Consider the following 13,995-nt stretch of genomic DNA (forward strand, 5'->3'; position numbering starts at 1 on the left):
CACATAACAGATATGAGCTTACCCTCAAACAGCCACCCCCAATCCAAATTCCCCAGTTCCTGTCCAATTTGGTACTTTCATCCAAGGACTATTCTTATTCTCATCCATAAGTAACTTAAAACTTATGGAATTATGGTCACTGTTCTCAAAATGCTCCCCACTGAAATTTTGATCACCTTGCAAGCTCATTCCCAAATACCAGGCCGAGTATGGCCCCTTCCTATTTGGACTACTTACGTATTGCTTCAAGAAACCCTCCTGGACGGGCCTAGCTAACTCTGCCCCATCCAAGGGAGTCTCAGTCAATATATTGGAAGTTAAAATTTCCTATCACAATGAACCTGCTGTTTTCAAATCTTTTGTTCAGTTAAATTGTTTGGAATTGCAGAAGGGTTATCAGTTTTCATTTGGCTTGTTATGTGACAAAATTCCGCAGTGTCTGCAACAAGTAGATTAATTTCCCTACATTATGGAAGCTCAGGTTTTTTGCAAGACTGCTTAAAACAATTATTCCATTATTTCTCATAAATTTAAAATAAAGGACTATAATCAATTTCTTCAACTGAGGAAATTTAACAGAAACACAAAATAAGGAAAAGAGGTTGAATAGGACCTGGACTCATTAGAGATTAGAAGGATAAAAGGCAATCTTAATGAAATATACAAGGTTCTTAGGGGAGTTGACAGTTTAGTTGCAGAGAGGTTGTTTCACCTTTTAGGACCAATGGGTATCATCTCAGAATAAGAGGTCACCCTTTTGAGGTACAGATGAAGAAGAATTCCATCTCTCAGAGGATAATGAACTGGTGGAATAATTTACCAAAGAGGGCTGGAGAGATCGAGTCCTTAGGTATATTCAAGGATGAGTCAGATAGATTTTTAATCAGGGAGGGAATCAAGAGTTCTGAATCAAGGCAGGAAAGTGGGGATAAGCATTAAAAGAAGCTGGTGAAATTGAATACTCATAAGCAATAGAGCTGGATGAAATGGACCTAAGAACGGAAACTGAGCTAATAAGGAAACTTTGCATATCTTTGTAAATACAAGGATGCTTACAAGACTGGAAAATATAAAAATTTAGGAAAATCCTTAAAAAGTACCATCCTTAGAAGGTTAGCTACATGGTAAAGTTGAGGAATTTGTACAAAAATGAAACAAATCATATATCAAAACAAAAGGTAACTGCTGGCTAAAAATTGGGACAATGCATAGAGGATGCAAAGGCATTATTAGAAGTGATTATGTAGTTGCTTTTATATGAATTATGGGAAATGCAATTTTCAATGACGATTGTACAATATTCACTCTCCTTAGATATTGAAACAGTCCATGTCTAAATACAGCAAGACCTGGACAATATATAAATTTGGACTCATGTGACAAGTAATGATCATCTCCAACATGAGAGAAGTTAACCATCATTCCTTGACAATCAATAGCATTTCCATGACTGAATCACCCACTTGTCAACATCCTGGGGATTTCCATTGACCAGAAACTGAACTGGTCTAGCCATATAAATATAAAGTGTTTACAATAGCAAAGCAGAGGGTAGGAATCCTGCAGCAAGTAACTCGTCTGCTGACTCCCCAAAACCTGTCCACCATTTACAAGGCATAAGTCAGAAGTGTGATGGAATATTTCCCACTTCCTTGGATGAATTCAGCTCCAAAACACCAAAGAAGCTTTCTGCTATCCAGGACAAACCTGCCCAATCCACAAACATTCACTCTCTCAACTGCCAATGCCCAGTAGCAGCAGTACATAGAATCAACAAGAAACACTGCAGAAACTCACCATGGCTCCTCAGACAGAACCTTCTAAACCCATGAGCATTTTAACTTCGATGGACTAGGGCAGAAGTTGTATGGGAACACCACCACCTGAAAGATCAACTCCAAACCACTCACCATCCAGACATGGAAACATATTGCCTATTCTATCAAAGTTTCTGGGTTAAAATTCTGGAAAGCTCTTCCTAATGACGTTGTGATTTTACGTACACCAAATGGACTGCAGTTATTCAAGTCGGCAGATGACAAACACCCTCTTAAGTGCAACTACAGATAGTCAACCAGTGCTGTCCCAGTCTGTGACACCCATATCCCATGAGTGAACAAATAAAATGTGACTTTTAGAACCTATTTGAAAGGCAAGTCACAACGAACTTGAAGCTGAATTGAAATCTATTGAGATAATCTTGATTAACTGGACTAGTGGGCTGAGGAATGGCACATGGAGTTTAATTTAGATAAATGTAAGGTGTTGCATTTTGGTGGGTCAAACCAGGCCATGGTAGGGCCCAGGGGAGCTTTACAGATCAAAAATCTAGGGGTACAGGTTCATAGCTCCTTGAAAATGGAGTCACAGGTAGACTGGGTGGTGAAGAAGGCCTTCAGCTTGCTTTCATCAGTCACAGCATTGAGTACAGGAGTTGGGATGTCTTGTTGCTGCTGTACAAGACATCAGTGAAGCCACATTTGGACTACATGTATTCAGTTCTGATCGTCCTATTAGAGAAAGGATATTATTAAATTAGTAAGAGTACAGAAAAGACTTACTACAATGCTACCTGAACTGGAAGGTTTGAGTTATAAGGAGAGGCTGGATAGGCTGGGACTTTTTTCCCTGGAGTGTAGGAGACTGAGGGGTGACCTTACAGAGGTCTATAAAATCATGATAAGGTAGATAGCCAACAGTTTTTCCCCATGGGTCGTGGAGTCTATAACTAGAGGGCATAGATTTAAAGTTTTAGGGGAGAGTTACAAAAGGGTCCACAGGTGATTTTTTTTCACATAAAGGGTGGTGAGTGTCTGGAATGGGCTGCCAGAGGAAGTGGTGGAAACAAGTACAATTTTGTCATTTAACAAATATTTAGACACATAAATGGATAGGTCAGATATGGAGGGATGTGGACCAAATGCAGGCAAATGGGACTAGCATAACTCTGAAAACTGGTCGACATGGGCAAGTTGGCCCAAAAAGCCTGTTTCCATGACATAGACCTCTATGACTCCTACACCATATATTGGAGTCTGTTTAAATGAATAGGCTATTTGGTACCAAGATGGAGTCAGTTATTGCTGTGGTTCTGTTCGCCGAGCTGGAAGTTTTTGTTGCAAACGTTTCGACCCCTGTCTAGGTGACATCCTCAGTGCTTGGGAGCCTCCTGTGAAACGCTTCTGTGGTGTTTCCTCCGTTTCGTCCCCTATCCACCTAGACAAAAACTTCCAGCTCGGCGAACAGAACCACAGCAACGAGCACCCGAGCTACAAATCTTCTCACAAACTTTGAGTCAGTTATCTAGACAAAGAATTCCCATTATTCTCATTTTGCCATATTATATTACTCTACTGCTCTACTGACCTATCCAGCTGTGTTTCTATTTCTACATAAAGTGTTGCCACATCCTACACAGCTCCAAATCTGTTGCTGTACTCTGCCAGCTATTATTCCTTCAATCCTCCAATTTTATTGGTGCACCCTACCAAATTGATACTACAACTCAGCAACCTTCCTCCCCAATATATCTTCTGCAGCTGATCGGATCAAACATCATAACAAACTGAACGGCTATGACTAAAAGAAACTAGCATTCTTTCATTGTTACACTGAGAGAACTGTAGCTTTATCTTAACTGTTCAGTTAGCTAGGATGTCTAACAGCTCAGGTTTCTGTTAATTGTCTGGGCTATTCATTTTAAAGTGCTCACTTATACAAGTTTTACTTTCTTGTCTTTATTTCTCAAGTTTGTGCAAGCTAAGCTGGATTTTCTTTTTGGTAAAATGAAATTCTGATTTGAACAATGAAGAACTGTGATTGGGAAAGTTATCTGGATTCTTTTTACAAGAAAGCAGTCTGACCACTTAGGATAGAGTCTTTTGGTTTGGTAAGTGGTCAGACTGTGTGATTGTCAATGAAGCAAGTAAAGAGGCAATGGCAGGAATTCAGAAGCATCAGCCTCTGCAATTGTCTGACAGCTTTGTGGTTTTCTCAGCTTTTTTGAATGAAATCGGGGCTGCAAAGTCAATATACAAACTGGCCATGGCGCTCTGGTATAGGAAGCCTTTCAAGGGGGTGGGAGTGGGGGGAGCAAGAAGATCTCTAGTAGTGTTAGGCAACATTATAGTGAGGGGAATTGACATAATTTTTTGCAGCAAAGATCAGTGTTGCAGTGTTACCTGCCAAACAGAAGGACATCTGTTTAATCCTCAGACAGCACCTTTCAAACTCGCACATACTTCCATCCAGAAGGACAAGGGCAACAGATATATGGGAACACCACCAGCTGCAGGTTCCCCTCCAAGCCACTCACCATCCTGACTTGGAAATATATCACCATTCGTTCACTGTTGCTGGGTCAAAATCTTGGAATTCTCTCCCTAATGATACTGTAGGTCAACCCAGAACAAGTGGACTGCAACAGTTCAAGAAGGCAGCTCACCACTACCTTCTCTAGGGCAACTAGGGTTGGGCAATAAATGCCAGCGATGCCCAAGTCCTATGAATTAATAAAAGAAATCTGTTCAGGGCAGAAAGGAACTTGTTGTGGGAAGGGTTTGATTCAGTGGTTGTGATCCATGTAGATACCAATGACAAATGTAGAACTAGGAAAGAGGTTTTGCATAGAGAATTTGAGAATCTGGACACTAAATTTAAAAGCAGAACATCAATGATCACAAGGTTTCTAATCTCTAAATCATTACCTGAGTCACAACCAAATTAGCATGGGGTACAAAACATTAAGGAGATGAATGAGTGGTTCAAAGACTGGTGTGCCAGGGAAAGAGAAAGCCTTCATTTTGTGGACAACTGGCACCTCTGGGGGAATCTGTAACATTGTATGGTCTACACTATAACTGAGCTGGGCAGCATTCTTGCAAACTACATAATTAGGGAAGTAGAGAGAGTTTTAAACTAAATAGTGGGGCAAGGTTTCAAATAAAGAATGATGTGGTATATTGAAAAGAAGAGACTAGGTACGAGAGGTAAATAATACAATGAGGGAAATGAGGGTTAGACAGTGACAGGAAGGGTCAGAGAGAAATGAAGCCTACAAATACCCTGATAATCAAGACCAGATATTATAAAGATAAACAACAAAACTAAAGGCTCTGTATCTAAGTGTGCCTGGCATTCATAACAAAGTAAAGAAATTGATCACACATATTGAAATAAATAAATAAAATCCATTAGCTATTACAAAGACGTGGCTTCAGCATCAGACAGTTTGGCTTCTGAATATTGAGGGATATATGACAATCAAGAAAATTAGGATGTTAGGTAAAGGTGGAGGGGTAGCACTGTTGATCAAGGCTGCCATTTGTGCAATAGAGATGACCTTGCTTCATAAAAGCACAACATAGAACCTGCTTGAGTGGAGATGAAGAATATACTGAAGAAGATATACAGCCCCTTAAAAGTAACCATAATACACAACCAAGTGTACAAGAAGAAATACTGGGTGCTTGTGATAAAGGGATGGTTATAATCATGGATGAGAGCTTAATCTACGTATAAATTGGAAAGACCAGACTCACAGTAGTAGCTCAGATGTAGACTTTAAGATAGTTTCTTAAAGCAACACATTTTGGAACCAAAGAGCAGGTTGTATAAGACTTGGTATTGTGTAATGTGACATCATCAATGAATTGACTACAGCAATAAGACATCTTTAGGTAGTAACAATCACAATAAAACTGAATATTACATCCAGTTTGAAAGGGAGAAGATCGGATTGAACACTAAAATAAAACAAAGAACTATGGATGTTCAAGATCTGAAATGATAACAGAAATTGCTGTGAGACAGGTGCTGCTTTTTTCTCATAGATGCTGCCAAATCTGTTGATTTCCTCCTGTAAGGTTCTGTTTTTGTTTGGGTCTAACACTTGTGTTTTGAACCTGTAAGGGTAATTATGTGTAAATAAGACCACAAGATACAAGGGCAGAAGGGCCCATCGTTTCTGCTCAGCCATTCCATAATGGCTGAGGTATTTCTCAACCACATTCTCCTCCCTGTCACCCTTGATCAAGAATTGTAACTTAAATATACTCAATGACTTGGCCTCCTCAGCCCTCTGCAGCAATGAGTTCCACAGATTCACCACGTTCTGGCTAAAGAAATTCCTCCTCGCCTCAATTCTAAAGAGTCGTCCCTTCACTCTGAGTTTGTCCCTCAGGTCCTAGTCTCTCTTTCTAGTGGAAACATCTTCTCCATGTTCTTGGTATACAGGCCTCTCAATATTCTGTAAGTTTTAATGGGATTCCCCCCTCATCCTTCTAAACTCCATCGAGTACAGATCCAGACTTCTTAACGGTTCCTCACCTGATAAGCCCTTCATCCTGGAATCACCTAACAAAGAAGAGGCACTCCAAACGCTTATGATTTCAAATAAACCTGTTGGACTATAACCTGGCGGTGAATAACTTCTAACTTTGTCCACCCCAGCCCAACACCAGCATCTCCACATCATTTTTTCCAATTAGCAAGCTCACACTGAATCCCATGAGATTTAATTTTACTAATTACTCTGCCATGTGGAAACTTGTCTGCCTTGCGGAACGATGCAGGACATCTCTGACCGGCTTGAAAGGATATTGGAGTGGGAGGGAGAAGATCCAGTTATTGTGGTTCACGTTGGCACAAACAACATAGGCAAGGCTAGGGTGGAGGACCTGTTTGGGGAGTATCAAGCACGAGGAAGGAAATTGAAGAACAGGTCCTCAAGGATCATAATCTCTGGATTACTGCCTGAGCGCCACGTGTTTATTAGCATAGGGATAAGAAAGTTAGGTATGTAAACATGTGGCTAAGAGATTGGTGTGGGAAAGAGGGATTCCATTTCATGGAACATTGACATCAGTTTTGGAACTGGGGCGATGTGTACCAATGGGACGGTCTCCATCTGAACCGATCTGGAACTAGTGTTCTGGCGAAAAGGATAAATGGGGTGGTCACTAGAATTTTAAACTTGTGAGTCGGGGGGGAAGGGAAGGGGAAAGCAACAGTGAGTATGGAGTAAAGTAGAAAGATAAGCAGGTTAGCATGTGTGCAGGGTTTAAGTTCAAGGTAGGCTAGGAATGAAGCAAAAAGGTAGAATAATTTAGCACATATTACAAGAGATGTTGGAAATCATGAGGATAAGAAAATTAGCTTTAAGGCGCTTTACCTTACTGCTCGTAGTATTCATAACAAAGTAGATGAATTAACGGCACAAATCATCGGAAATTATTATGATGTGGTAGGCATCACAGAGATGTGGTTGCAGGGGGTTCAGGACTGGCAGATAAACATCCAAGGATTTACAACTTATCGAAAAGACAAAGGAGGTGGGCAGAGGGGGCAGGGTTGCCTTGTTAATTAAGAATGAAATTAAATCTATGGCACTGAATGACATAGGGTGAGATGGTGTGGAGTCTGTGTGGGTGGAGTTAAGGAACCACAAAGCCAAAAATCCATAATGGGACTTATGTACAGACCTCCCAGCAGTAGTCAGGACCAGGAGCACAAGAAGTACCGGGAAATAAATAGGGCATGTCAGAAAGGCAAGATCATGGTGATCATGGGGGACTTCAATATGCAACTGGACAGAGTAAATAATATTGCTGATATATCCAAAGAAAGGGAATTCATGGAATGCTTACAGGATGGCTTTTTGGAACAGCTTGTGATGGAGCCCACAAGGGAGCAGGCTATTTTGGACTTAGTGCTATGTAATGAGCCAGACTTTATAAAAGATCTTAAAATAAGGGAACACTTAGGAGGCAGCAACCACAATATGGTAGAGTTCACTCTGCAGTTTGAAAGAGAGAAGGCAAAATCGGATGTAATGGTGTTATAGTTAACTAAAGGTAATTAAAGGGGCGTGAGAGAGGAACTGATGAAAATTGACTGGAAGCAGAACGCAATGGCAGGAGTTTCTGGGTGTAATTGAGGATACATACAGAGATTCATTCCAAAGGAAAGAAAGATTCTTCGGGGGTGGGGGGGATTAGACAGCCATGGCTGACAAAGGAACAGAGGAAATGTATCGAAGAAAAAGACGGAGCCTATATAAAGTTAAGCTAGCCAATAATATTAGAAATAATAGTAAAAGTTTCTTTCAATACATAAGAAACAAACGAGAGGCAAAGATAGGAATTGGGCTGCTCAAATTGATGCAGGAAGGCTAGTGCTGGGAGATAAGGAAATAGCTGAAGAACTTAATAAGTACTTTGTGTCAGTCTTCACAGTGGAAGACATGAGTATTATCCCAACTATTAAGGACAGTCAGGGGGCAAAGTGAGTATGGTAGCCATTACAAAAGAGAAAGTGCTAGAAAAGCTAAAAGGTCTAAAAATTGATAAATCTCCTGGCCCCCAATGGACTACATCCTAGAGTTCTGAGGGAGGTGGCTGAGGAAATAGCGGAGGCGTTGGTTGTGATCTTTCAAAAGTCAGTGGGGTCAGGGAAAGTCCCGGATGATTGGAAAATCGCTGTTGTAACCCCCTTGTTCAAGAAAGGATCAAGACAAAAGATGGAAAATTATAGGCCAATTAGCCTAACCTCGGTTGTAGGTAAAATGCTAGAAGTCATCGTTAAGGATAAAATTTCTAAATTCTTGGAAGTGCAAGGTCAGATTAGAACAAGTCAGCATGGATTTAGTAAAGGGAGGTCGTGCCTGACAAACCTGTTAGAATTCTTTGAAGAGGTAGCAAGTAGGCTAGACCAGGGAAAGCCAATGGATGGTATCTGTATAGAATTCCAAAGGCCTTTGATAAGGTGCCTCACAGGAGGCTGCTGAGTAAAATGAGAGCCCATGGTGTTCGTGATGAGCTACTGGCATGGGTTGAGGCTTAGCTGTCTGACAGAAGGCAGAGAGTTGGGATAAAAGGTTCTTTTTCTGAATGGCAGCTGGTGACAAGTAGTGTTCCGCAGGGTTAGACCATAAGACATAGGAGCGGAAGTAAGGCCATTCGGCCCATCGGGTCCACTCCGCCATTCAATCATGGCTGATGGGCATTTCAACTCCACTTACCCGCATTCTCCCCATAACCCTTAATTCCTTGTGACATCAAGAATTTATCAATTTCTGCCTTGAAGATATTTAGCGTCCCAGCCTCCACTGCACTCTGCGGCAATGAATTCCACAGGCCCACCACTCTCTGGCTGAAGAAATGTCTCCGCATTTCTGTTCTGAATTTACCCCCTCTAATTCTAAGGCTGTGTCCACGGGTCCTAGTCTCCTCGCCTAACGGAAACAATTTCCTAGCGTCCACCCTCTCCAAGCCATGTATTATCTTGTAAGTTTCTATTAGATCTCCTCTTAATCTTCTAAACTCCAATGAAAACAATCCCAGGATCCTCAGCCGTTCCTCATATGTTAGACCTACCATTCCAGGGATCATCCATGTGAATCTCCGCTGGACACGCTCCAGTGCCAGTATGTCCTTCCTGAGGTGTGGGTTCCAAAACTGGACACAGTACTCCAAATGGGGCCTAACCAGAGCTTTATAAAGTCTCAGTAGCACAACAATGCTTTTATATTCCAACCCTCTTGAGATAAATGACAACATTGCATTCGCTTTATTAATCACGGACTCAACCTGCATGTTTACCTTTAGAGAATCCTCGACTAGCACTCCCATATCCCTCTGTACTTTGGCTTTACGAATTTTCTCACCGTTTAGAAAGTAGTCCATGCTTGTATTCTTTTTTCCAAAGTGCAAGATCTCGCATTTGCTCACATTGAATTCCATCAGCCATTTCCTGGACCACTCTTCCAAACTGTCTAGATCCTTCTGCAGTCTCCCCACTTCCTCAGTACTACCTGCCTGTCCATCTAACTTTGTATCATCGGCAAACTTCACTAGAATGCCCCCAGTCCCTTCATCCAGATCACCGTGGGCGGCACGGTGGCACAGTGGTTAGCACTGCTGCCTCACAGCGCCTGAGACCTGGGTTCAATTCCCACCTCAGGCGACCGACTGTGTGGAGTTTGCATGTTCTCCCCGTGTCTGCGTGGGTTTCCTCCGGGTGCTCCGGTTTCCTCCCACAGTCCAAAGATGTGCAGGGTCAGGTGAATTGGCCATGCTAAATTGCCCGTAGTGTTAGGTAAGGGGTAAATGTAGGGGTTTGGGTGGGTTTCGCTTCGGCGGGTCGGTGTGGACTTGTTGGGCCGAAGGGCCTGTTTCCACACTGTAATGTAATCTAATCTAATGTAATCTAATCTAATCATTAATATATAATGTGAACAGCTGCGGCCCCAACACTGAACCCTGCGGGACACTGCTTGTCACCGGCTGCCATTCCAAAAAAGAACCTTTTATCCCAATTCTTTGCCTTCTGTCAGACAGCCAATCCTCAATCCATACCAGTAGCTCACCTCGAACACCATGGGCCCTCACCTTACTCAGCAGCCTCCCGTGTGGCACCTTATCAAAGGCCTTTTGGAAGTCTAGTCAGATTACATCCACTGGGTTTCCCTGGTCTAACCTACTTGTCATCTCTTCAAAGAACTCCAACAGGTTTGTCAGGCACAACCTCCCCTTACTAAATCCATGTTGACTTGTTCTAATCCGACCCTGCTCTTCCAAGAATTTATAAACCTCATCCTTAATGATGGATTCTAGAATTTTACCAACAACCGAGGTTAGGCTAATTGGCCTATAATTTTCCATCTTTTGCCTTGAGCCTTTCTTGAACAAGGGGGTTACAACAGCGATCTTCCAATCATCTGGGACTTTCCCTGACTCCAGTGACTTTGAACGATCCCAAGCAACGCTTCCGCTATTTCCTCAGCTACCTCCCTCAGAACTCATCTAGCCCATCGGGGCCAGAAGATTTATCAATTTCAAGACCTTTTAGCTTTTCTAGCACTTTCTCTTTTGTAATGGCAACCATACTCAACTCAGCCCCCTGACTCCCTTTAATTGTTGGGATATTACTCATGTCTTCCACTGTGAAGACTGATGCAAAGTACTTATTAAGTTCTCCTGCTATTTCCTTATCTCCCATCACTAGCCTTCCAGCATCAGTTTGAAGTGGTCCAATGTCTACTCTTGCCTGTCATTTGTTTCTTATGTATTGAAACTTTTACTATCATTTCTAATATTACTGGCTAGCCTATCTTCATATTTGATCCTCTCCTTCCTTATTTCTCTCTTTGTTATCCTCTGTTTGTTTTTGTAGCCTTCCCAATCTTCTGATTTCCCAGTGCTCTTAGCCACTTTATAGGATCTCTCTTTTTCTTTGATAGATTTCCTGACTTCCTTTGTCAGCCATGGCTGTCTAATCCCTCCTCGGATAATCTTTCTCTTCTTGGGGAAGAACCTCTGTACAGTTTTACCCACAAACTCCTGCCATTTTTGCTCTACTGTCTTCCCCGCTAGGCTCTGCTTCCTGTCTATCTTGGTCAGTTCCTCTCTCATGTCCTCATAATTACCTTTATTTAACTGTAACACCATTACATCCGATTTTGCCTTCTCTCTTTCAAACTGCAGACTGAACTCTACCATATTATGATCACTGCTTCCTAAGTGTTCCCTTACTTTAAGATTTTTTATAAAGTCTGGTTCATTACATAGCACTAGGTCCAGAATAGCCTGCTCCCTTGTGGGTTCCATGACAAGCTGTTTCAAAAAGCCATCCTGTAAGCATTCCATGAATTCCCTTTCTTTGGATCCACTGGCAACATTATTTACCCAGTCCACCTGCATATTGAAGTCTCCCATGATCACTGTGTTCAGTGTTGGGGCCGCAGCTGTTCACTGGATGAAGGGACTGGGGGCATTCTGGTGAAGTTTGCCGATGATACGAAGTTAGACAGACAGGCAGGTAGTACTGGGGAGGTGGGGAGGCTGCAGAAAGGTTTAAACAGTTTAGGAGAGTGGTATACAAAATGGCTGATGAAATTCAGAGTGAGCAAATGTAAGGTCTTGCACTTTGGAAAAAAGAATACAGGCATGGACTATTTTCTAAATGGTGAGAAAATTCATAAAGCCAAAGTATAAAGGTTGACTTGCATGTTGAGTCCATAGTTAAGAAAGCAAATGTAATGTTGTCATTTATCTCAAGATGGTTGGAATATAAAAGCAGCGATGTGCTTCTGAGACTTTATAAAGCTCTAGTTAGGCCCCGTTTAGAATATTGTGTCCAATTTTGGGCCCCACACCTCAGGAAGCAAATAGTGGCACTGGAATGTGTCCAGCGAAGATTCACACAGATGATCCCTGGAATGGTAGGCCTAACATACGATGAACAGCTGAGGATTCTGGGATCGTATTCATTCGAGTGTATAAGGTTGAGGGGAGATCTTACAGTGGCTTAGAAAAGGTGGAGGCTGGAAATTTGATTCCGTTAGGAGGGGAGACTAGGACCCGTGGGCACAGCGTTAGAATTAGAGGGGTCAATTTAAAATGGAAATAAGGAGACATTTCTTACATTTGCTCAGTGGTGGTCCTGTGGAATTCACTGCCAGGGAGCTCAGTGGAGGCCAAGATGTTAAATGTCTTCAAGGTAGAGATTGATAAATTCTTGATCTTGCAAGGAATTAAGGGATACGGGGTAAGTGCAGGTAAGTGGCGTTGAAATGCCCATCAGCCATGATTAAATGACGGAGTGGACTCTTTGGGCCAATTGGCCTTCCTTCCACTCCTATGTCTTATGGTCTTATGGTTTTAAAAGCTTCACTAAAGTCCATGTAAACAACATCTACTCTCTGCCCTCAATCCTTTTGGTTACGTCCTCACGAAACTCGATCAAGTTTGTGAGATACAATTTCCTTCACACAAAACCATGCTGGCTATTCCTAATCAGTCTTTTCCTCTCCAAACCCATGTAAATCTTGTCTTTCAGAATCACATCCAATAATTTACGCACCCCGATGTCAGGCTCACAGGTCTATCACTCTCAGCCTTCTCCTTCCAGCTTTTCTTAAATAAAGGCACAACATTAGCCACCCTCCAGTCCTCCAGCACTTCACCCGTGGTTATAGTTATTACAAATATTTCTGCTTGGGATTCTATAATTTCTTCCCTAACTTCCTGCAATGTCTGGGATACACTTGATCAGGGCACAGAATTTTATTCACCTCTATATTTTCTAATAGCTCCTCCAGTAATTCCTCTTATACAGTCATATGGCATGGAAACAGACCCTTCGGTCCAACCAGTCTACATGGACCATGATCCCAAACTAAACTAGTCCCTCCTGCCCATGTTTGGCCCATATTTTTCCAAACGTTCGCATTCATGTAATAATCTAAATGTTTTTTAAATGCTGTAACTGTACACGCATCCACTGCTTCCTCTGGCAGTTCATTCCACACACTAATCATTCTCCGGGTAAAAAGTTTTCTGTCATGCCATTTTAGAATCTTTCTCCTTTCACCTTAAAATACACCCCCTAATTTTGTACGCAACTGCCCTAGGGAAAAGGCCATTTCTATCTACCATATCAATGCCCCTCATGATTTTATAAACCTCCTATGCTCCAGTGAAAAAGTTCCCAGTCTCTCCTGCCTATTTTTACAACTCAAACCTCCATTCCCAGCACATCCTGGTAAATCTTTCCTGAACTCTCTCCAGTTTAATAGAATCCTTCCTATATCAGTATGTGGATATACTTACTAGAGAAGGTGCAAGGGAAATAAGGCAGGGCAAGTGACTGAGGTGTCAGTGGGGAAGCACTTTGGGGCCAGCGACCATAATTCTATTGGTTTTAAAATAGTGATGGAAAAGGATAGACCAGATCTAAGTGTAGAAGTTCTAAATTGGAGGAACACCAATTTTGACGGTATTAGGCAAGAGTTTTCAAAAGCTGATTGGGGGCAGATGTTTGCAGGTAAAGGGACGGCTGGAAAATGGGAAGCCTTCAGAAATGAGACGAGAGTCCAGAGAAAGTATATTCCTGTTTGGATGAAAGGAGAGGCTGGTAGGTATAAGGAATGCTGGATGACTAGAGAAATTGAGAGTTTGGTTAAGAAAAAGAAGGAAGCATATGGCAGATATAGAC

At 42.0% G+C, this 13,995-nt stretch overlaps 1 protein-coding gene across 2 annotated transcripts in view; it reads right to left on the reverse strand.

Moving 5' to 3' along the window:
* The window catches only part of LOC122555251 (suppressor of tumorigenicity 14 protein homolog), a 142,078-nt gene that overhangs the window by 113,003 nt on the left and 15,080 nt on the right, over positions 1-13,995 (reverse strand). The window lies entirely within an intron of this gene.

The sequence above is a fragment of the Chiloscyllium plagiosum genome, unplaced genomic scaffold (assembly GCF_037043375.1).
Source record: "Chiloscyllium plagiosum isolate Xiang-an unplaced genomic scaffold, Cpla_swu_hap1 HiC_scaffold_12, whole genome shotgun sequence".
In the NCBI taxonomy this organism is placed as follows: Eukaryota; Metazoa; Chordata; class Chondrichthyes; order Orectolobiformes; family Hemiscylliidae; genus Chiloscyllium; species Chiloscyllium plagiosum.